At 40.4% G+C, this 22,516-nt stretch overlaps 1 protein-coding gene across 1 annotated transcript in view; it reads right to left on the bottom strand.

Annotated features, from left to right (window-relative positions):
• The window catches only part of LEXM (lymphocyte expansion molecule), a 351,176-nt gene that overhangs the window by 273,882 nt on the left and 54,778 nt on the right, over positions 1–22,516 (bottom strand). The gene's annotated exons all lie outside the window — the stretch shown is intronic.

The following is a 22,516-nucleotide window of genomic DNA, read 5'->3' as shown; positions in this document are numbered from 1 at the left end:
GGATGAATTACTAGCTGCCCTACATCCATGTCCATATATACGTATATATGTAAATGTAGATATAGATATATAGATAGATACATTAAATGTATATATCTTTTCCAGCTTCAAAGTAAACAGAGATGACTGGATAGGCAGCTTCAAATTCTCCCCTAGTCTATCTTGTGGGCTGAGGTAACTTTTTAATATGGTTCACTGGCTAGGATTGTAATGGTCTATAGACTGATTGGGCAGTACTTACCTATAAACTTATAACTGCTAATAATGAACAGGGAACATGCTGTAAATGTATACATGTGTGTGAAAAGTGAAGGTGGACAAGAAAGAGATAAGTGAAATTTGCTGACAAGCTAACCAGATATTGAATTTCCACCACTCTGAGTCTGTTCTGTGCATGTTTTTAAAAGAAATAACACAAATGCTGCTTAACCCCTTACATAAATGTAACCCATCCGAGATGCTATCTCACAGATTATATATTTACTTAGGCAAGCTACAGGGGTGAACTAGGATTTTTCTTCTACACAAAGTGTGGCCATTTGGTTTCATTAAGTTGGGATTCATGTGTATGAGTGTTACTTAGCTGTAGTAGATCCATCAGAAAGAATGAAATGGATACAGAAAGAAAACTGACAAATGGTCCCAGAATTTCTTCCAGCATGTTTAAGAAACTAGAGGTTAAATATGTTATAACTTTACAAGTGGCGATGAGAAACATTGATTAGGTATATATGTTCAGCAAGAAATTATTTTTTATTTAATTTCAATGAATATGTAAGTGATTGGTCCAATAGCTTTCTTTTTGCCATGACCTGTTTATAGTAGTTTCTTAAAAAATTCAGAATATTCACAGCCATCATACCCATCAGATGCATCGTACATAAGTTCATAGGTTCATAGGTTGGTACTAGGCTATCAGCCCTAGGGCCTATACAAGCCTAGCCATCCAATAACATTAACATATGCTAAAGACAAAGTTGAACTAATTACTTTGTGTAGAGCATGTTTGCACAAACTAAGAAATCTACGGTATAACTTAGCAGGTTTATAAATGCCCTGACAGGGAATGTTCATAAGAGAGAAAGAGATTGATGCCCAAGCAGGGTTACAGAGCATACTGCCAGACATGGAGGAGATAGGTCAAAGTTCAACTAAACTGAGTAACGTAGCAAGTTTATAAGATACCATAGCAGTTTAGTGGTTCTAGCTTAATGTCTCTATATCAGTTGTGTTTAGACAGTTTAGCCAGGAGTTTTTTCTTTTAGTTTAATATTAAATTTAGACAGGGTGAGCAGTAATGAAGGGGAGGAGACATGTTAGTCTTCATGGCTAATCTATTGCATTGAAAAAGTCTGAATGACAGAAGAATGGTGTACAGTGGCTGTAGAAGCATTGTACAGTGTATCCTGGTTGGTCCCTATGAAGGAATTAGACAGCTGGATATATCATTGGACAATGGAGCCATCACAACACTTCTCTGTGTACTACTTGAAGCTGGCAAAGTAGAAGAGATTGACTTATTATAACTTTCTGATAAATGGATTTTATTTGAAATGTAAGCATTCTGTTTCTCTCACTTTGTGAAAATTTATGGGAACAGTTTAGAGATGGTCTTCTGAGTCTGGCATTCTGGCTAGCCCCTTTGCATTACATTACTAATGAAAGTTAACCTTAACCTAGCCCTGCCCCAACACTAACCACATACCTTACCATAAAAAAACTATTCCTGTTGTTTGATGTTTTAAAACTAGCTCAACAACTCCACTTTTTTGTTATGCCAGGACATTTACTGTTACCTGGACCACTGAATATGACTTATACTTTCAAATATCTTTATTAAGGTCCCAGACAGGAAACTGTGATGCGAGTTCTGGTATAGCTTCTACTTACATCTCACTGAGTCTTTCTGCTTTGCTACCCTCAAAATATCCACGAAAAGCAAGTCCATCTTGAACCAGTTTCTCAGTATTACTATATTTCCCCAGGCTTTCATAAAAGCTGCTCCGTACCTTTGTTTCCATTCCACCATTCCATTCATCATATCCGCACTTTTCATATCCTTGCTTTAGGTTCACTAAGTGTGATATAGCCCCATTTCGCTATTCTTCCAATAATTTTCCATTGTCTCATTTCCATTTATTGACTTTGCTGATCCTACTTGTCATGCAACACCTTCCCAATGATTTCCTTCTTTAGTCTTCTGCTCTCAGATGTAATAGTCCCATAAAATTCAACACTGCTAACATTCTTGCCTCTTTCTCTTATTCATGGCCGTGTACTACTAACCCTTTGCTTCGTAAGTACTAAAACTGACTTTTTGACAAACTGGCTTGCAGTGCCACAATTTCTTCCCTTGTAGGCATGTTCACTTTATTTCCTCAAAGTTAAAACCTACCTAATATTTCCTGAATACCTCTGCCCTGTCAAAAAGTGTGTCCTACCATGTATAGTAGCATCTACAACTCTTAGCAATGTACCTAAGGAACCCATTAGAGCTATAGTTGTCTCACTCTGCTAGTTTTCTTTCCGCACCAATTGTTTTCTTCCCAACAGCCACAGTTACTGCCTTCTAAGCAAAATCACAGTTTACATATCTTCTTTTTTGGTCCCCTTTTCTTATTCTCACATAAAATAACTTACTGTACCTTATGGTCTTTCTTACATACATTTATTTGGCACAATCTATTTCTTTTTATGTTTCTCAAATTGTTGTTCATTTATTTTCTCACTGTACTGTCCCTTCCAATCTTTTCTGATCATTTGTTGAACCTAATTTAATCCACCCATATATAATTTCACATTTCAGCAGCTTGACATCTTCTACTCTGCCTCCCCATCACAAACACTCTCTTTTAATGATCACAACCTCACAAACATCCTCACATCAAGGATTCCACAATTTCTTCTGAATTTCTTAGGATCAGACCCAAGAATCCCCCATTCCTAACTGTGGTATATGTTTATTAATCCAGACCTCATATAATGAACACATCCAGACTATATTACTACAGTTCAACACAACAATTTGGGATGGTCTAATCAGCCCTGAGAATATTAACGTTCTCTATTACTGCTGTCTCTTTCTCCTTCGTACTCTTTTTCTACATTCCCATGTCTGTATATTATATGAATTAATTGTAAATTATTTTCTTATTTAGATACTCGACAAATCCTCCATCCCATGCTGCCCGCCCACTTCATTCTGTCTCATTTGACAGAATATTAGTATTCTGAGTACATAAACTACCAATACCTCTTTGATATACAATGCTAACTCCTCCCATGCCCACATTATTCTTTTAACCCATCCTCACCTAAACCCAAACCATTTTCCTATCCTTCACCTTAGTTTATTGCCTAGATTCTTTTGTCTTTATTACCAACACTACATCCACCTTCCTGTCCAAGAAATTCCTGTATTAGATCCCCCTTATTTCTCAAATTTAAATACATTCAGTAAAATAATTCTCCCATTCCCTCCCCTCCATCTGTCACTGTTTTCTACTTTATCCTCTCTGCCTACTTTTTCTTTGTCCACTGATTTATAGATTTGTCTGCATCTGGTATGCAGGCTTGATATCAGTAACCTCCTCAGTCCCCCAAATTTTTGTTTAAATACACATTATTTACATTATGCAACAGCAGTTTTCCCTGTAATACTTACCCACTCATCAACATCTAGAAATGTAAGTCATCTATTCAAAGTAAAACAGGACAAACATCCAGATTACCACCATTTCACAAACCAACGACTAATTTCCAGAATTCCATCCATCAGACTATTTCTATCTGAAACAACAATCTGAAAGAATTCATATGAATGCTGGAGATTAAAACATTTCTTGGCATATGTGACTCAAAGCCACTGCCATAGCCTTGGCCATCTCTATAGTTCTATCAGCATCTCTTTCTTTCCCCTGAACCAGATTAAAAAAATCTGTCCTACCTTATCATAGGTGGTTCATAGGTTCATAGCAGGTTACAAGGCTAATGGCCTTAGGACCTTTACAAGCCTAGCCATATAAAAACCAAAGTACCCTTATTGACTATATTTAGATGGTTATTGTTAGCAGAGTGATTCTGTGAGCAGCACTGACTACCCCTGTCCATGAGGGACATAGATGCCACCAACAGGCTGAATTTATGGTCACCCATCCAATTGTCAACGTTGTGATTGAAATGGGTCATTGAGGAGCTCTGCTTCACATGGAATGGGAGCTTATTTGAAAGGAGCAGTAATCACTGGGAGATATACCTGTCTCTCCAGCATGTTTAGTTATGTCACAGGCTAGGCTGAGATCCCTTGAGTGAGTTATTCTTATCCCATTTGATTTGCAGATATGCAGCAATTCCATTAGGGCAGGGTCCGAGACTGCACTGTAGGCCAGGCACAGGTCACCTCTCAGCAGCCTGTATGATACAGAGTACAGTGACAGGGCTTTCAGCCTTTCCATGTATATCATGTTTTGGAGGCCCTGGATTCTCTTGCTAAGAAACCTCTGTGGTTTCTCCAGTTGCTGCACGTGTCTGATGTGGTACATACAGAAGGCAACACTGTACTCAATTAGTGGTCTGGTATGGGTCAAGTACAGTGGAACTGTAACCTCCCTGGTCTTGGATGTGATGCCCTTATTTATGAGATGCACAATGTAGAATGCTTTTCTTACCACTACTGACACATGGTGATCTAAGTTTATATTGCTATCAACCTGTGTTCCCAAGTCTCACACCACTGAGTTTCAGCTTAAAGGGGTGCTATCTATATCATTATTAGCAGGAGATCATTCTTTCCCAAAGGGAATAATGAGGCCTTTTTTGTATTAAGATTTAGTCCATGAGTTTGGCACCAGTCATTTGCCTGCCCCAGCCCTTTCTGTAATATGTTAACATCGTTGGGAGATGCTATGATTGCGCTCAGTTTGCAGTTGTCTGCAAACCTGGTAAGCCACAGGCCATCAACCTTCGCCTGGAGTTCAGAGAAATAGATTCCAGACAGTAGAGGGCCCAGCACTGATCCCTGCGTTACCCCACTGGTAACTGGTCTACTGGTGGAGGTGGACTCCTCAACTTTGACAGCATGCATTCTGTCAGTGAGCCAGTTGGTGACCCATCCAGTAATGTATGGGTTAATCCCCAGCTGGGAGAGTTTCTCTATGATACCTGAATGGGGAATTTTGTTAAAAGCCTTGGCTAAATCTAGATAGGCTGTATGTACCGTTTTGTCCTCATCTAGGGCTTTGGTGACATTCTCAAAGAAGTCCACCAGGTTTAATAAGCAAGAGCTACACTTGACGAAGCCAAACTGGGTCGGGTCAAGAGTTTGAAGGTTGCCTATGGCCTTGTGGATAAGGTCCATGATGATTTTTTCCATGGCCTAGCAGATAAAGCTGGTTAGGCTTATTGTTTGATAGTTCCCAGGGTCAGTTGATGAACCCCTTTTGTGCAAGGAAATTACTGTTGCTGTTCTCCACTCTGCCAGGGCACAGTCAGTTCTCAGGCTATGGTTAAAGACAGTGCCAAGTGGTTCTGCTACGTCTTGTTTTAGGATTGTTTAGCAAACAGCCTGGGATGTTACCTGCTGCCATAGAGGCTGTGTTTTTGGCCTTGGAGAGTGCTTAGGTGACCTGTTCTTTGGAGATACTTAGTAGAGGACTGGTGTCGGGAATGCTTAGGGGTATGTCAGGTGGGGACAAGAGGTGAAGTTATTGCCAAATCTGTTGACTAGCAGGTTGGCAATTTCCTCAGGTTCAGTGTGAGTGACACCATCCACTATAAGTTTGGCACACATCTGGGCATTCCCTCATAGGTTTCAGACGTAGCTAAAAAATGCCTTATGAGTTTCTTTAGCTAGGGATACTAATTTAGACTTGTAGCTAACCTTAGAGGACTTAACAAGATATCTGATTTGATTGTTCAAGTTGTGGAGGGTATTCCTCCTCTATTGAGTTAGTTCCCTGCTTTTCTTAGATATCAGTTTATTTCATTTGTTGTATAACTTGTTTATACTTACTGTCCATGAGGGGGGCTTGTTTTTTAGGGAAGACCCATTTTTGTTCCTGTTAGTTACAGCCAAGTCAATGCATTTGTTTAAGTGGCTATATAGGGCAGCTGTGTATTCCTCTGCATAGGAGACATTGTTGTCTATGTTGTCAGGGGCTTTGAAACTTTTTATACCATTGCTTATTAGGTAATAGTTTGCTTTGGAGAAATTGTTCATTTTTTTACTCCTGTAGGGTTGCCAGGTTTGATCTATACTTCATATGAGACAGACTTATGGTCTGACCTTAGTAGAGAAGGCAACACACAGAGGGGAGTGCAGTGACCCCCTACATTGGTGTTCACTAGGCCCAGGACATTTGAGTCCCTTGTGCAGGTGAGTACCAACTGTTCCAGGACATTTGAATTAACAAAGTCCAGGAACCTTGTAGGGATTGTGTTTGTGCTTGTGTAAGTCACCCAATTGATGGAAGGATAGTTGAAATCTTCCATGACCAAGGTGTTTAGATATATGTTGAGTGATTCTAGCAAGTTCAGGTAGGAGGTGTGCTTCTGCTGGTTCATGGTTGGGGACATGTAGCTAGCCATGATGTGGAAGGGTATTTTTCCTTATAGTTAATTGGACATGGAGTAGCTCAAGACAGTCATACTGTTTCACCAGTCTTGAGATGTATTTGGATTTAATGAAGCTGGATACACTCCACCTTTGGTTCTTTCATGATCATTTTGGGGTCTGACCATGTGAAAAGCATTGTAGCCTTGTACAGCTGGGGTACTCTTAATGGCCTTGAACTAAGTCTCTGTGCCTGCACAAACGTCAGCATCTTCCAAGGTGAGGAGTGCTTCCAGATAGCGCAGTTTACTGTTTAAGCTCCTAGCATTAAGCAGTGTGACCTTGAGTTTGTCTTTAGTGGATTTCTTTATGTCAGAAGTTTTGTTGATTGGACTTTACCTAAAAAAGGTACTATGGAAGTGACAAGCATATTTGCCAGTATCTGAAAGCCTTAAGGAGAAAGGTGAAGGCCATCTCTGGCAAAGCAGTGTGGACTGTCGACTATGTCTTCCCAGGTAGACAGATACTGAATCTCCCTGTAGTGACACCAGAAGCTAAGGCAATTATTGAAATCAATCATTTTTTTTGTCTGTACTGTGGCATTATCTTCAGTGAAGGTAGAATGCTGGTTAGGGCTAGGGACATACCTGCCTGGGACACTTAATCTGAGAGTTTGGTCATGTCTCTCTTAGATATAGCCAGAAAGGTACATCTCAAGTCATTCACACCAACATGTACTATGACAGAGTCATAACGGTAACTATTACTGACTGACTTGAGTGAGTGCATGATTTGACAGATCCTGACTCCTGACAGCCAGTTGACTGTGACCTTCTCCTTGTTCATCCTGATGAGGGGCATCTGTGTGCCTCACTATTGAGTTGTCTATAACCAGAACAGTTGGTTTTGAGGTGTTTTACTTTAGGGGTTAATTGTTGAGACACTGATATGTGTGTTATTATGTGTGGTGGTGGAGTCTGTTCATGTACCACTATGCATATGTTGTTTGCACTTGGGAGGTCTCTGGTCTTTTGACAGGCTTTTAGTAAGTATCTCCGTGTATGTGGGTTTATGTGTCATGACCTTCTCTTGTGTGAGAGGGAAGGTGTGTGTGCTAACAACCTGCTGTATGTCTTGTTTGTTGTTATGTGAGAAAACTTATTCTAATTTCATGATATAATTATATCTGTCACATACTGTATTTGTTTGTTTTAGGAGCATGGGGTTGTCAATATACATGAGGCAATTGCTATAGTGCCTCAGGATGCCTATGTCAATCAGGTTGGCTGGAGAAATGGTGGGAAATGGTCTGTTCATTATGGCAGGTATATACTGTAGTGACTAGTGGGGACGGGCTAGATGGACCAGGATTTGTTTATGAGACTAACAAGGTTTGCTATTCTGTGGAAGGGTAAAGGTGGAAAACCACATCAATGCCTCAGTATGTACAGCTGAGTTGCATGCTGGGTAGCAATGTGCAGCTGCATTGACTACAGAGAGGCAGTAGAGCTAAGGAGGGTTCTCTAGCAGTTATCAAGGGAAAATTGTTGTTTCTAAGTGTTTGTGTGTATACACTGTGGCACTAAACCCTGTTGCACAGTGTGAATCTACACGAAAATGCAGTACTTAAATACAAGCAAAGTTAAACAGTTTAAATACAAACTAGCCAATGGGAGAGCCCCAAATTGAGCCTTATTCCAACAATTCCTAACTCAGATGGGTCCTGGGCTGCACATTTCTGCCACAAAAATCTGAATCTAGCCTATGCTATGAACTACAGAAGTACTAGCAATTCAATGTGCAGGAAAAAAAAATTCAAAGCAGCAACATCAGCAAAAAGAAAAGTTATTGAGCAAAATACAGTTTAAAAATGTGCAGTGCAAGCGTAAAATATACCTATTTTTTGTTGATCACAGTGGATGCCTTGGAAACTGTGCAAACATCGTGCTTAAATACAAGTGAAGACAAACAGTTTAAACACAAACTAGCCAATGGTACAACCCAAACTGACCCTTATTCCAACAATCCCCAACTCAGATGGGTCCTGGGCTGCACATTTCTGCCACAAGGGCACAGGAGGGCCTTCCTAAAGTAGGATGTCTGTTTTTAGTGCTCAGTTTATGCTAAACAGCCTAGATTCCGCAAATATGAATTTAGCCTATGTTATGAACTACAGAAGTACTAAAAGTTCAAAGTGCAAGAAAAAAAAAGCCAGAGCAGGAGCAACAGCAAAAAAAAAAACAGCAACTGAGAAAAATACAGTTCAAAAAAGTGCAGTGAAAGCTTAAAATATGCTTACTTTTTGTTGATAACAGTGGATGACTTGGATTTAGTTCAGATCACTCCAGGTCTCAGGCTAAGTAGCCAAACTCAGAGCAGCTCTGCCAAACTGACTCAAAATAAGTAGTAGGCTAGCTGCCCTTGCAGGCCATTTTAAACCTAGCCATTTCCCTGCAAAGGTGAAAATCAAACCCTGTACCTTGTGTCTGTTTGGTAAATACCTTAACAATTACGCAAATCACCAAAGGACTAAAGAAGCGTATATTCAAACAGGGATCCTCAGATTAAAAGTTAGATCTAGCTCTACCCAGTCTGTTTGCCCTGTTTGCTCACTCTGTTCCCCTACCCTGCCCCCATTTCCCACACGCCCCCACTATGAGTAGATTTATAGATCCCCGCCTCCTCCCACAACCTCCACTCAGCCAATCAACACCTCAATCCCCTCCACACTTTAAAGAACCATAAATAATACTGGCCTCCCTTTCCAAAACAATGCCCCCCATCTCTTTACATCTAACATTCCTATTATCCCTACTAATCTGTCTCCTTTGCCTCACTTTCATTACACAACTACCACATACCTTCCATACCACACCCTCACAACCTAACACCAACCAGATTACCTTTACACCACCCTTCTCTTCCATAACTGACAGACTTTATTCCTCAAACACAACCCTGTTATTCAAACCCTACACCTTACTCTCTACCCTCTCTCCTACAAACTCACACAAAAAAACACACCTTACAAAGTCCAAGCTCCCCTTCCTCTCTTAGCTGCCTAATGCATATCCTCCATCAAATCTCCCTCTCACTCTCCGGTGACATACACCCCTGGGCCAACTACCAAAGCAGAAACCTCTAACACCCCTTTCACTCAAACCGCCCTCTCAAATCCCACCGCTTCGCAACATCCATTGCCCAAAGCCTTCGAAATAAAATTCCCAACCTCCAACGATGGCTGTCCCACAACCACCCCGACATAATGGCCATTACTGAAACCTGGCTTAAACCCTTTATAAAAGACAATGAAATTCTTCCCCTGGCTACCATATTATTTGCAATGATAAACTCCACAAGAAAGGTGGTGGTGTAGCTATTATTCACTCCACCTCTCTTGCCATTATCCCCTACACCAACAAGATCCCAAACTTTGCCAATGCTGAAATCACAACTGAGCTACTAAAAATCAACAACCACAAGTCCATTTGGATAGGTGCCCCCTATATTCCCCCAGGGAATAATATCCAAACATTTGAAGACATCCTCTCCTGGTTTTCCTCCATCATCAAAAACAAAACCTATATCCTTGGTGATATGAACATTAACTGGGCCACTATCAACTCTCAAACCCTATCTAACACCATCAACCTATTCATCTTCTCCCAACTAGTAAACTCTCCCACCAGACCAAACAAAGATGGTTTCTCCGGCACCATCATTGTTTGGATCTTAACTTCCCACCCCAACCTCATCTCACAAGCTGGAATCCTTCCAGACCCTCTCAGTGACCACCTCCCAGCCTTCACCAACCGTCTCACCTCTCCCTTTCAAAAGCAACACCACTATATTCAAACCTGCAACCTCTCCTCATTCAACCCCCACACATTCTGTGAATGTCTAAATCACCCTGACCAGTCCCCACTAAAAACACTACCCCTTGACAATGCAGTAAACTACTTTAATGAGTCATTCCTAAAACTTCTTAACCCCCCAAGAGCCAAGCACATAAAATCCTCCATGGCTCTCTAAGGAAACTAAACTGAAAATGCAGCTAAGAAACAAAAAATGGAAACAATATCAGAAAAACAAGCAACCCCAGTCCCTACTAGAATTTAAGCAATTACAAAACTCTATAAAAAAACTTATAACAAAAGATTGCAAAGCCTACTACTCCAAAAGCCAATCTGAGCACCCATCTAACCCAAAAAAAATTTGGGACTCAGTCTCCTTCCTCCTACACCCAGGAAATAAAAAAAAAAACCTGTCCCAACCCCAACCTCACTGACCTTGAAACTGCCACTCAGTTCAACACCTTTTTTGTGGAATGCATGGCTAAACTCTCCTCCACCTCTTGTGTCTATATTACAACATCAAAATGTTGTAATATCGAACACCTAAACATCTACCCGTATTCAATGAAACGCATTTATGTGAATCGATGAATATTTACAGTACAAAAAAACACTTGCCCCGCAATCCCACGTAACTAAGCTTACCTAAAGCAACCCCACACCCCCCCGACATGAGGGGATATGTCCTACACCCCCCCAACTAAATATACCAAGTCCGAGATCGCACTACAGCAGAGAAAAGGGCAACACTGTGTAATTGGCCTACTACATCTTTGCCCTGGGAGTATTCATTGATTTGTGTAAATGCATTTCAATGAATATGGGTCGATGTTGTAATATAGAAACCACCTTTCCCCATCTTTCCTTCACCTCCCCTCTACCACAAACCTTCCAACCCCCCTAATTCCCCCACCCACACCTCTCCCTCCCCTTTCAAACTAAAACCCATCCCCACAAATAAAATAAAAAAATAAAAACATACTCCTCAAACTCAAACCCTGCCACAATGCACCCGATAACCTAACATCAGCCTTCCTCAAACTATCTGCAGACAGCATAGCCTTTCCCCATTTCCATCTTAATAAACAGATCCATCCAGGAATCCTACGTCCCATTTATCTGGCACCAAGCTTACATTATCCCACTCCTTAGGGTGGCAAAAACACCAACACCACAAATTTTAGATCTATTGCCATCCTCTTCCCCACTTTCCAAAATATTACAAAAAGCTATCCACTCACAACTAATGCCATACCTCACACAAAACAGCCTCCTTACCCTCGCTCAACACAGCTTCCGCTCTGTTCATAGTACTATGACTGCCCTCCTTTCCTTTCTTGAAACTATTAACCTAGCACAGGACTCTGGCAAACTCATCTCTACCCTGTTCTTTGACCTGTCTAAAGCTTTTGATACCGTTTCCAAATCACTATTCCTATCTCAACTCTCCTCTCTCTGCCTCTCTCCCCACACCATTGCCTGGTTCTCCAGCTACCTCTCTGATCTTCAACAGGCTGTACAATGAAAAACCTCAACCTCTCCCTTCCTACCAACCCCCACCGGAGTACCCCAAGGTTCTGTACTTGGACCCCTCCTCTTCAATATATTTATCAACAACTTCCACCACACCACCCCTGAATCCTCCCTCATACAGTACACAGATGACTCAACAATAATCTGCTCAGTTTACTCCTCCTCTGAACGTCTCTTAAAAACTCAGTCTGCCTTCTCTAAAACTGAAACCTGCATGCAAAACAACCACTTGCCCCTAAATGCTACTAAAACTAAACTGACGATCTTCACACCTTTAAAAAAAACTCCATTGACATAAACTCTTTTTCCATACTCAGCAAATCAACACTCCACTCAAAATTGTATCCAGTACCAAGCTACTCAGCATCACCATAGATGAAAAACTAAAATTCAACATCCATTTCAATCCACCATAAAAAAAAAAATCAAAAACTAAGACTCCTATACAGACATAACCGCAACCTCAGCCCCTCCTCCAGAAAAACCTTAGCCTCCTCCTACCTTCTACCCTCTCTTTTATATGATGCACCTCTGTTATCCAATCTCCAACTTGGCCTGCAAGCCAAACTTGAGTCCTGCTACCATAAAATAAGCAAGTTCACTACCAATTCTAAATACTCTAAACACCACTGATAATCCCTCCTCACCCTGCAATGGCTCAAACTCCCCAACTACTTAAAATTCCTTCAGCTCACCAGTGTCCACAAACTCATCTTCAAACCCTCCAACTGCCTTTCTCTCGCTACAGCCCTTAACCTCTACACTCCTAATCGTCCTCTCAGATCTGAAAACCAAAACCTCCTACAAATCTACAAACCCTCACATTCCTCTGCCAACATCTACTATCATGCACCATAGCTAAACTATGAAACTCCCCCCTTTGCAATATTTCTAATCATTCCAACTTTAAATCTCACTTGCACTCACACCTATCCTCAAAATGGGCATGTCTATGCCGTGCTCCTACATAAGCCCCCCACACCCTCTCATTTCTACCAATTACTCCCCACTCACAGTGCCGGACAATTCTCCTACTGCACCTTGGATGACCTTATTTGATGGAACTCATGTGATTATATCAAATGAACTCATTTCTGTAAATTCAACCACCCACATCAGCATTCCATTACCCGCATTTCTCCTCTAAAGACTGCTTTATTCCCCAGACTGTACTATGCTATCAGCCTACCTTAACACTTATGTTATACTGCTCTACTTATCTTTTATGCTGCATTAGGCCATCCTTTGTATGTAAGTATGTAATTGTAATGATTTTTTTTTATTAATTATGATGAATTTTCTAACTGTCTGTAACATATTGTGGGTGCTTATGTAAGTATGTAATTATAATGACTTTTTGATTACGTATGATGAATTTTTCTGTATGTAACATGTTGTTGGAGCTTTTCTTCCCCGGGCCTCCAGTGAAAACGGGCTCTTCTTGGCCCAGTGGACTTCCCCGGTCATCAAACTGAAATAAATAAATAAATAGATAGATAAACAGATAGATAGATAGATGTTCTACTAACTGAGCTATCCAGGCTTCAAAAATGCATGGTACTCCCTGTATTAGAACCTAAGACCATCTGTATTATAGCCCTACACTCAAACCTGCTGCCACAAGACTAGTTCACACATTTATTAATGTCTCAAAATACATATATTACTACTGTATGCCTTCACAACTCTACCTGATTTACTAACAAGAGTCTTCCAGGACCAGCCTATTCTATCTGACTCTATACTTACCTTCTTTCCTTTTGTTTGTTCATATTATCTTCAAACCAAAAATGTTTCTATTCCGTGTACGACCAGAGGTTTTCTGCTTATGTGCTAGCTATAACCATGTAGCTGCACAGACGTACTACACAGTTCTATCAATTGACTCCTAAATATCTCAACTAACTTTGTAGTCTAACTCTTCACCTGCAGATGCATTTTAGAACGCTGTCACTCAGCTGCAGAAATAGCATTTACTGAATGTTATAATTCACCCCATTTTCACCTGACCCATCTCTGTCCTTTCATCGCAACTTAATCTCACTTACCCAAATCTTGACAATCCAGTGAGCCTGCAGCATATCAATGATTGTAAGTTTAGTTCAGAGGATTAATTATTTTAGCTACTACTGAGCTTTATATTACAGTCCTGGTTTGATTCCCCAAGTGTCATTGTTCAAGATGTGTGGCTGAGCAGGTCATTTAATCAGGGTTTCTAGGTGACCTATGGAAAAAAGGCATTTGTCTCTAGAGGGATCATTTGGTGTACAAACAAAAAGAAAATATTCTTCTTTCTCTCTTTTCTTTCACAATGCACTTGTATAGTGTTCTGAGTCTTTACTTATATCCTTCACTTATTCAGCAGTTATTGCATGTCCATGAATTCTATAAACAAAGTATTCCAGGAAGTCTTGCATATAGGTTCAAAGTTATATAGGGTCATAGGTGTTTACCAGGCGAATGACCACAAGGGCCTTTTTAAGCCTAGCCATGTATCCTAAATCTCTGACAAGTTCTCCCCCCAAAAGCCTGTAGGAGACAGAATACAGGGATAGGGCCTTGAGGCAGCCTGCATAGGACATATTACTTATGCCCTGTATTCTTTTAGTGAGGAACCTATGTGAACATTCCAGTCACTGGACATGCCTGGTTAAGTACATACTAAAGAGGGCACTGTACTCAATAATAGGTCTGATGAATGGCGAATACAGTGGAACAATGATTCCTTGGATTTGGATGCCATACCTTTGTTTATAAGTTGCACAATATAGAATGATTTCCTCACCACTGCAGACACATAATGATCAAAGGCTAGATTACTATCTATGTGTGTCCCTACGTCCCTGACTACTGGGTCAACTGTAAGGGGTGTGTTGTCAATATGATAGTTATACCTGGGATGGATGACTTCAAAAGGATACTATTATGCATTTCTTGGCATTTAGTTTTAGTCCATGACTCTGACACCAGTTTGTCTGTGTCATCCCCTCCTGGAGAACATTTGTGTCAGTGTGAGATTCAATGACAGCTTCTAATTTACAATCATCTGGAAATTCAGTCAGCCAGAGACCACTGACATTGGCCTTGACTTCTGAGAAGTAAATGCCACAAAAGAGTGGTCCAAGGACTGATCCCTGAGGGACACCACTTGTGACTGGCCTCTTTGTAGCAGTGGAATCCCTAATTCAAACTTCCTGGGTCCTGTCTGTGAGCTAGCTGGCTATCCACTGGGTGACATGCAGGTTTGTACCTAACCTCTAGAGTTTTTTCAACAATGCCTGAGTGGGTATTGTGTCAAATGCCTTGACCAGGTCAAGGTAGGTGGTATGAACGATTCTGCCCTCATCCATTGCTTTGGTGACCTTCTCAAAGAACTGCACCAGGTTGAGTAGGCATGATCTGCCCTTGACAAAACCAAACTGGCTGGAGGTTTACTACATCTCTAGTGATCATCTCCATGATAATTCTTTCCATGGCTTTACATACAAGACACTTGAGACTTATGGATCTGTAGTTTCCAAGGTCTGTAGTTGGCCCACCTTTGTGCAGGGGGGGGGATGATTGTTGCCTTTCTTCATCCATGAGGCATGAAGTCTGTTTGGAGGCTACAGTTAAACAGTAATTCCAGAGGCCCTGATAGGTCATGTTTCATGCTATTTAGAAGGTATCCAGGGATATTGTCTGGGCCCATTGATGCAAAGTTCTTGGTCTTAGAGAGAGCATTAAGGACCTATTCCCTAGTGATAGTAGGGGGAGTTATATTTAGTGATATTTCCTTAGGGAAGGTTGAGAGGGAGACAGGGGTAAAGCTGAAGCTGAATTTATCAGCACGGAGGTTTGCTACATCTTCTGGCTCAGTAAAGGTGGCACCATTTACAATGAACTCTGCACACAATTGTGTACTACCTTTGTGGCTGCAAACATAGCTAAAGAATGCTTTGTGGTTGTCCTTGGCCTGTGAGGCCAAACTTACTTCAAATTTGGCTCTGGTAGACTTTATTTGTCCTCCGAGTTGTTTGTTTAGTTTGATGGGAGTGCTTTTATCCTGCTGAGTGCTGCACCTCCTAATTTTTTCCATGATTTTCTTCCTTCTGTTATACAGTCTATTGATTTTATGATTCCACCTGGGTGGCTTGTTTTTTGAGTTGGTTCTGTACTTCTTCCTGGTGGGTACATGTGCCTCTATGCAGTCATTAACATGCTTTTACAAAAAATGATACAAAGTCAAAGTCAAAAGTCACAGTAAACTTTATTGTTGTTTGGACTACACAAGTGCAGCCTAAATGAAATTCCAAGCATCAAATCACCAGAGAGTACATGGGAAGTAAGGATAACAAGAACAAGTATAACATTTCAAAGTAAAGAAGATATTCAATGCAAGACCCACAGAAGCATAAATAAATCAATAACAGTCATAAGAAGAATACTGTACATAGCAGCATGACAGTGTAGAATTGTACGTTAAGATTGTCCTCCTTTGTTCATATGCATCAGACAAGCAGCAAGCAATTGCACATGAATAAGAAAATATAATGCTACATCAAAGAATAAAAAAAAAAGATCTTGCACACTTTTCAGCTGAGCAACGTATTGTGAATGATTACTGACTAAATAATTGGTGGCTGGTATCAGAGTTTAAAAGTCTCAGCACTGTTGGGTAGAAGCTGTTTAGGTATCTGGTGGTCCTGCAGCGGATACTCTGATATCCCTTGCCTGAAGATAGTTGTGTAAACCAGTTGTGTGCAGGGTGAGAGGGGTCACAAATTATTTTGGATGCACATTTAATGCTGCTTGCTATGAGGAGATCCTGGATTGATGGTAAGTTTGTGCCCACGATTTTTTTTGGCAACTTGCACCACTCTCTGTAGCTTCTTTCTTTCTGCTATTGTATTGTTTCCAAACCAAACTGTGATGCTACTAGTGAGAATGCTCTCAGCTGCTCCTCTGTAGAATGTGGTGAGAACAGGAGGTGGGAGCTTTGTTTTTTTGAGCCTTCTGAGAAAGTGGAGATGTTGATATGCTTTTTGACCAACTGTTCAGTGTTCACATTCCAAGAGAGATCCTCTGAAATATGCACCCCCAGAAACTTTGCAGATTTGACCATTTCCACCTCTTCATTACTTATCATGAGCAGTGACAAGGTTAGTGTTGTGTGGTCACAAGGACAAAGCCCAAGTGATCAAACAAAGCCAACCGTTTGTAAATCCGGCATTATCCACATCTAAGAGTGGATTATTGCTATTATACTATGACATTATTTAAGAAAGAAATTGCTTACCTTTCTTAAATGACGTCTTTGCATAATGACTCTGTAGTGTTCCTCCACATTCTTCTGCTTTTTCTGATGTACTGTGCATGGTATGGGATGTTTCCATGCTTGCACAGCATATCAGTGCAATGCAGAGAAAGCAATGGTGAAAACAGACTCCCCATTGCTGTTTTTTTTTTTTTAACTGAGATTTTATGAGGGACAACTTAAATACAAGGAAAATCAGGTATGTTTCTGATTATTTCTTTTTGCAGAATGCACCTGATTTTTCTTGTACTTTGCTGTCCTGTAGGCATATGATGATAGAAAATTCTGGCAGCTCAGTGGTGCTTCAGTGGCCAGACTTTTTCTATTGGTATACCTCAATTTACAATAAGCATGCTGCTTGGGCTGTCCAATCAGTGTGCACATTTCTGAATAATGATGACCCATTATTGTATAATTACATATATACATGGGTCTACTTCTAAATTTCAAACTTTCACAGGTGCGAATTTCTTATGGTCGAGACCGTAAGATTGAACTTATGAAAGTTCGAAATTTAAATTAAAAATAAATAAATAAATAAAAACAAAAAATTTTTTTTATGTTTTTCCAGGGGGCAACAGCACCTCTATATCCCCTGCTAATTAAATATACCAACTCCAAGGTCTCACTACAGTGAGGTAAATTGTAAATATACCATTCTGTGCTGTACGGCGATTTCCATTTAAACACTTTGAAATTTCACAAGTTCGATCTTATGGGCTCGACTGTAAGAAATTCAAACTTGTGAAAGTTTGAAATTTAGAAGTAGACCCATATACACATATATTTATCTATAGTTAATTATTTAGTATTACAATAGCATTATACTCTGCATTTACTACAGTAATATATGAGCCAATAGCCCAGTGCTACCGTTGTCCATAAAACAAGTGTAGTTCTAAGTCTACTTTAGGTATGTAATAAGCTTTTGCCTAAACTTAGTGTCATCTGTTATATTCTGTGTTCTGTTGAAGATAGTACTAGTTTGCTGGTGCAGTCTTACTAAATCTCCGTTAATGCGGCAAAAGAGGCTTAAACTCTCACCGCTCTGCTTGGATTACATGGCTACAGGAAATCCAGTTCATGCGAGGTATAAATATGACTTGTTATATTAATTTTGATAAACCACAGAATCCATCCATCCCCATTTGTACATGGGGTGAGGGTGTCAGTTCAACAGTGACAATCATCTATAGCCAAGGTTTGCACAGTCAGGTGGCTAGCCCTGCTGCTGTGGTTCTTCCACACAACACACTCACACATACACTCAACTATGGCCAATTTAGAGTATCCAGTCCACCTACTGCATGTGTTTGGGAGGAAACCAGAGCACCTGTAGGAAAAACAGAGAAAGTGTAATTCTCTTGTCCTGTTTGTCCTGTTCATGGTAGGTTATAGCACTCCACATCAGACACTTACATTTGCCAGCTCTAGTTCTGTATCAGAAAACCCTATATTTTAATTTAAACCTCACTTCTCCTTCAAGACATTATTCTGCATATATTCTTTTCACATTTTTCCCACAATTTCATTTTTTTATATAATTTGCCCCTATCCTTTTCTAAAGATCCCAGTTCTAGTTTGTTTGTCTCTGTTACAATATTCAATACTTCAAATACATTTTGTTTAGACTTTGATTTCTATTTACTAGTAATTGCTTCTCTGGCAGCCACCAGAATTAAATTAAATTTAACAAGGTCTTATGTCTATGCAATTCAGATCCTGTACCCCAGCTCAAAAAAAATCATTCCTCAATTACACCCATTTGCTTACACAATATTTCTGACAGAGTACTCTAGAGGAATTTTTAAAGTCTGCCAAAACATGTTCCCAGTTACTGCTTTCTTCCACATCACATCTACAACACTTGCCATCTGCCTGAGGAAAAATTCTTTAGAGTCTGCTTAGGTTAAAAAAATGTCATTCTCTTTAAGGATCTCCGTCCAAAATCCTACTTTTCCTTATTTCTTGAGGTTCCCCTCTGCCTCATCATCATCCCTTTCCCCTCTGAAAGATAACTTTCTGCTTGTGTTATCTATATGAGCCTTAACTGTGTAGCTGTAAAATATTCCTTCAAATCAGGTAATCCTAAACTACCTTGTTCTATTGGAAGGCTCAGTTTATACCACTTGACCCTTGCCCTTTGCCTCTCCCAGATAAAATCCTTCAACTCTTTATTCAATACTGTCTACAACTTTTCTGCTTGATAGAAAATATGCCTGGCCTGTATATAAAACTATTTATTTACTTATTTATTTATTGACATTTGTTAACCGGGTTAGTCCAGCTGGGTTTGTGGCCCATTTTCAGTGGAGACCCAAGGAGAAAAGCTCCAATTTAACAGCACAGTGCACAGAAAAAAATATAAACTTGACAATGTAAGACCAATCTGCTTAATTAATAAATGTAAGTGGAACAGTAAGACAGGTGGTGAACTAGGTAATACAAAGTATATATAATACAGAGTATATGTAATTACAATTCAGAGGCAAACAGTTTATTTACATATTTACAAGAAGTAGATTAGTCATTAGGAGAGAGGTACAGAGAGTAGAATAACTTGTTTGTGTTTGAGGCATTGGGATTGTATGTGGGGTAGATAAGGGTGGGGTGTTGACAGTTTAGGTAGGGGTTTGGCAGGGACAGATCTTAGTGTTAAGTAGATGAGTTTTAAGTTTTTCTTTAAAGTGGGATGGGTGGATGATGGCACGTAAGTCTTTGGAAAGATTCTTCCAAGCTTGGTTAGTTGAATATTTATATAGGAGTTTTCCTATTGTTTTTTTGGGGTTGGTAAGTATGGAGTAGTAGTTGATTAGAGGAGCGGAGAGTATGACTTGGAGAATAGCAAGAGATGAGAGAATTGAGAACAGGACAGGAGGAAGGTTTGTAAAGAATGGTGTGTAGCATTTGAAGTTGGGATAGAAGCAGTACATGCGGTAACTCAAGCCATTGGAGAGAATTTAAAGATAGGCCGTGATGTGCATTATATGGGGCATTAGTGGCAAATCTAGCTACCTTACGATATGTTTGTTGGAGTTTATTTAAGGTTGTAGTTTGAAGGTTAGTGAATACAGGGGCTGCATAAGTGAAGGAAGGTAGGAGAAAGGCTTGGGCAAGGGAGAGTCTTGTGCTAGTTGTTGAGAATCTTTTGTTTCGGTAAAGTAAGCCCAGTTTCTGGTGTGTATTTTTTATGCTTTGAAGTATACGCATATTACCCGCGGTGGTGGTTATGTGGTAGCGTCGTCACCTCACAGTAAGATGCTGTCCAGTTCGATTCTCAGCTAGAGCATCTTCTGCATGGATACATGTGTGAATGGGCGTACCTTTGTTTAAGGTTGTGCGTCAGGGCTGGTAACTCGGCAAGTAAAAATCAACTACCAATCATTAGCGGACCGGAGTTCCGCTGTGGCAACCCCTAACCGGGAAAAGCCAAAAGACACAACAACAACTATATGCATATTGAATTTAAGCTCATCGTCAATAATTACACCTAAGAGTTTGGTGTGGGTTTCTGGTTTGATGGTAGTGTTATTTGAGGAAGTGATTGTAAAGGTTGATTTGTGGAGAGAGAGTAAGCAGTGAAGAAAGAGTAAGAGTTTTGTCTTTTTAGGGTTAAGGATGAGAAGCTTACTGGTTAGCCATTGTTTGGTAGATAGGAAGACCTGTTGTGTGCAAGTGTGAAGTTCAGAGATGTTGTCAGAGATGGAGAGGAGAGTGGAATCATCAGCATATTGAATGAGGGATGACTGCTGGAAGGCTGTGTGGAGTTCGTTAGTAAATACAATGAAGAGGAGGGGACCGAGCATGGAGCCTTGGGATACACCTGTTGGAACAGATATGAATGGAGAAGAGGAAGAAAGCCATTTCACAGATTGTTGTCTACAGGATAAGTAGCTGGAGAGCCAGGCAAGGGAGGAGGAGGATATATTGAGCATAGCTAGTTTTGATAGCAGAAGGGGATGGCAGACTGTATCAAAGGCCTTGGAAACGTCGAGGAAAAGACAGGAGATTAGTTTATTATTGTCTAGGGCCTCTGCCATAGTATGGGTGAAGGACAGGAGGGCAGTAGTAGTGCTATGATTAGGATGAAAACCATGCTGAGTAGGAGTGAGAAGATTGTATGCGAGGAGGTGGTTTAGGAGTTGTGAGTGTATGCATTTTTCAAGAATCTTGGAGAGGGGTGGTAGGATAGCTATGAGGTGATAGATGGGTTAGTAGAGTTTCCACCTTTATGTAGCGGGATGGTGAAAAAGGATTTCCAGGGGTTGGGACAGTGGATTCCTCTATAGATCGATTGATTAGTATGGACACTGGATAAGCTATGGAGTCGGCAGCTAGTTTGAGGAATGTAGGAGGTAGACTATCTGTGGATGGGGAACAGGGTTTGAGCTTATAAAGGAGAGAATGAATGTAGGAGGTAGAAACAGGATGTATGGAGAAAGGAGGGCTGTTAGATAGGTTGGGAGGGATGGACAGTGGTGTAGTGTTGCTATTTGTTGGAGTGAGTGATTGGATGGTGTCTGTGAAGTGTTTGTTAAGCAGAGTGGCTGTTTCTAGAGGGGAAGTGATGGGGTATGGGCAAGGGTTTGAGGGAAATCCTGGAGAAAGAATTTTGTTAAGGGTGGACCAAAACTTTTGGGGGTTGGATTTGCTGTTTAGTTGGTCAGTGTTGTAGAAGGTTTTTTTATCAGCATTGGTTAGTTTCTTAGTAAGACTTCTGAAATGTCTATAGTTGTACAGAGAGGGAAGTTCTTTGGTTTTGATCCAGATTTCCCAGGCTTTGTCTCTTTTGCACATAAGGGACTTGGTGTCTTTTGATAGCCAGGGAGCAAAGTTGGATTTAAGTCTAATTTTTTTAGTAGGAGCAAGGGAGTTAAGAGTGTTCAGGAAGATGCTATTAAACTTGTTTACTGTGTCATTTAGTGGGATTTGTTTAAGGAATGACCAGTCAGTGGAAGATAGTATAGAATTAAATTGGCTTAGGTTAAAGTTAGTAAGTTTATGGCAGTCTCGGTAGAGGTGAGATTTTGGGGTTGGGTGGGGTATCTGAGTACAGAGGTGGCGAGGTGATCACTAAGTTGGTCAGGTAGAGTAGCAGGGTTATGGTAGAGGTGAGGGGAGTTAGTGAGGATCCAGTCAATAGTGGAACCAAAGGGTGATTTTTTGTGGAATCGAGTGGGGGAGCTTATTAGTTGATGGAAACCATGTAGACTGATACTGGTTACTGGAGAGTTAGTTGTAAGTTTGGCCCAGTCTAAGTTTATGTCACCTAGAATAAGGGTT

The sequence above is a fragment of the Protopterus annectens genome, chromosome 10.part0 (genome assembly GCF_019279795.1).
Source record: "Protopterus annectens isolate FY-2018-M chromosome 10.part0, PAN1.0, whole genome shotgun sequence".
Taxonomy (NCBI): Eukaryota; Metazoa; Chordata; order Ceratodontiformes; family Protopteridae; genus Protopterus; species Protopterus annectens.
The sequence above is the reverse complement of the archived record's forward strand: the minus strand, read 5'-3'. Positions and strand labels throughout refer to the sequence as shown.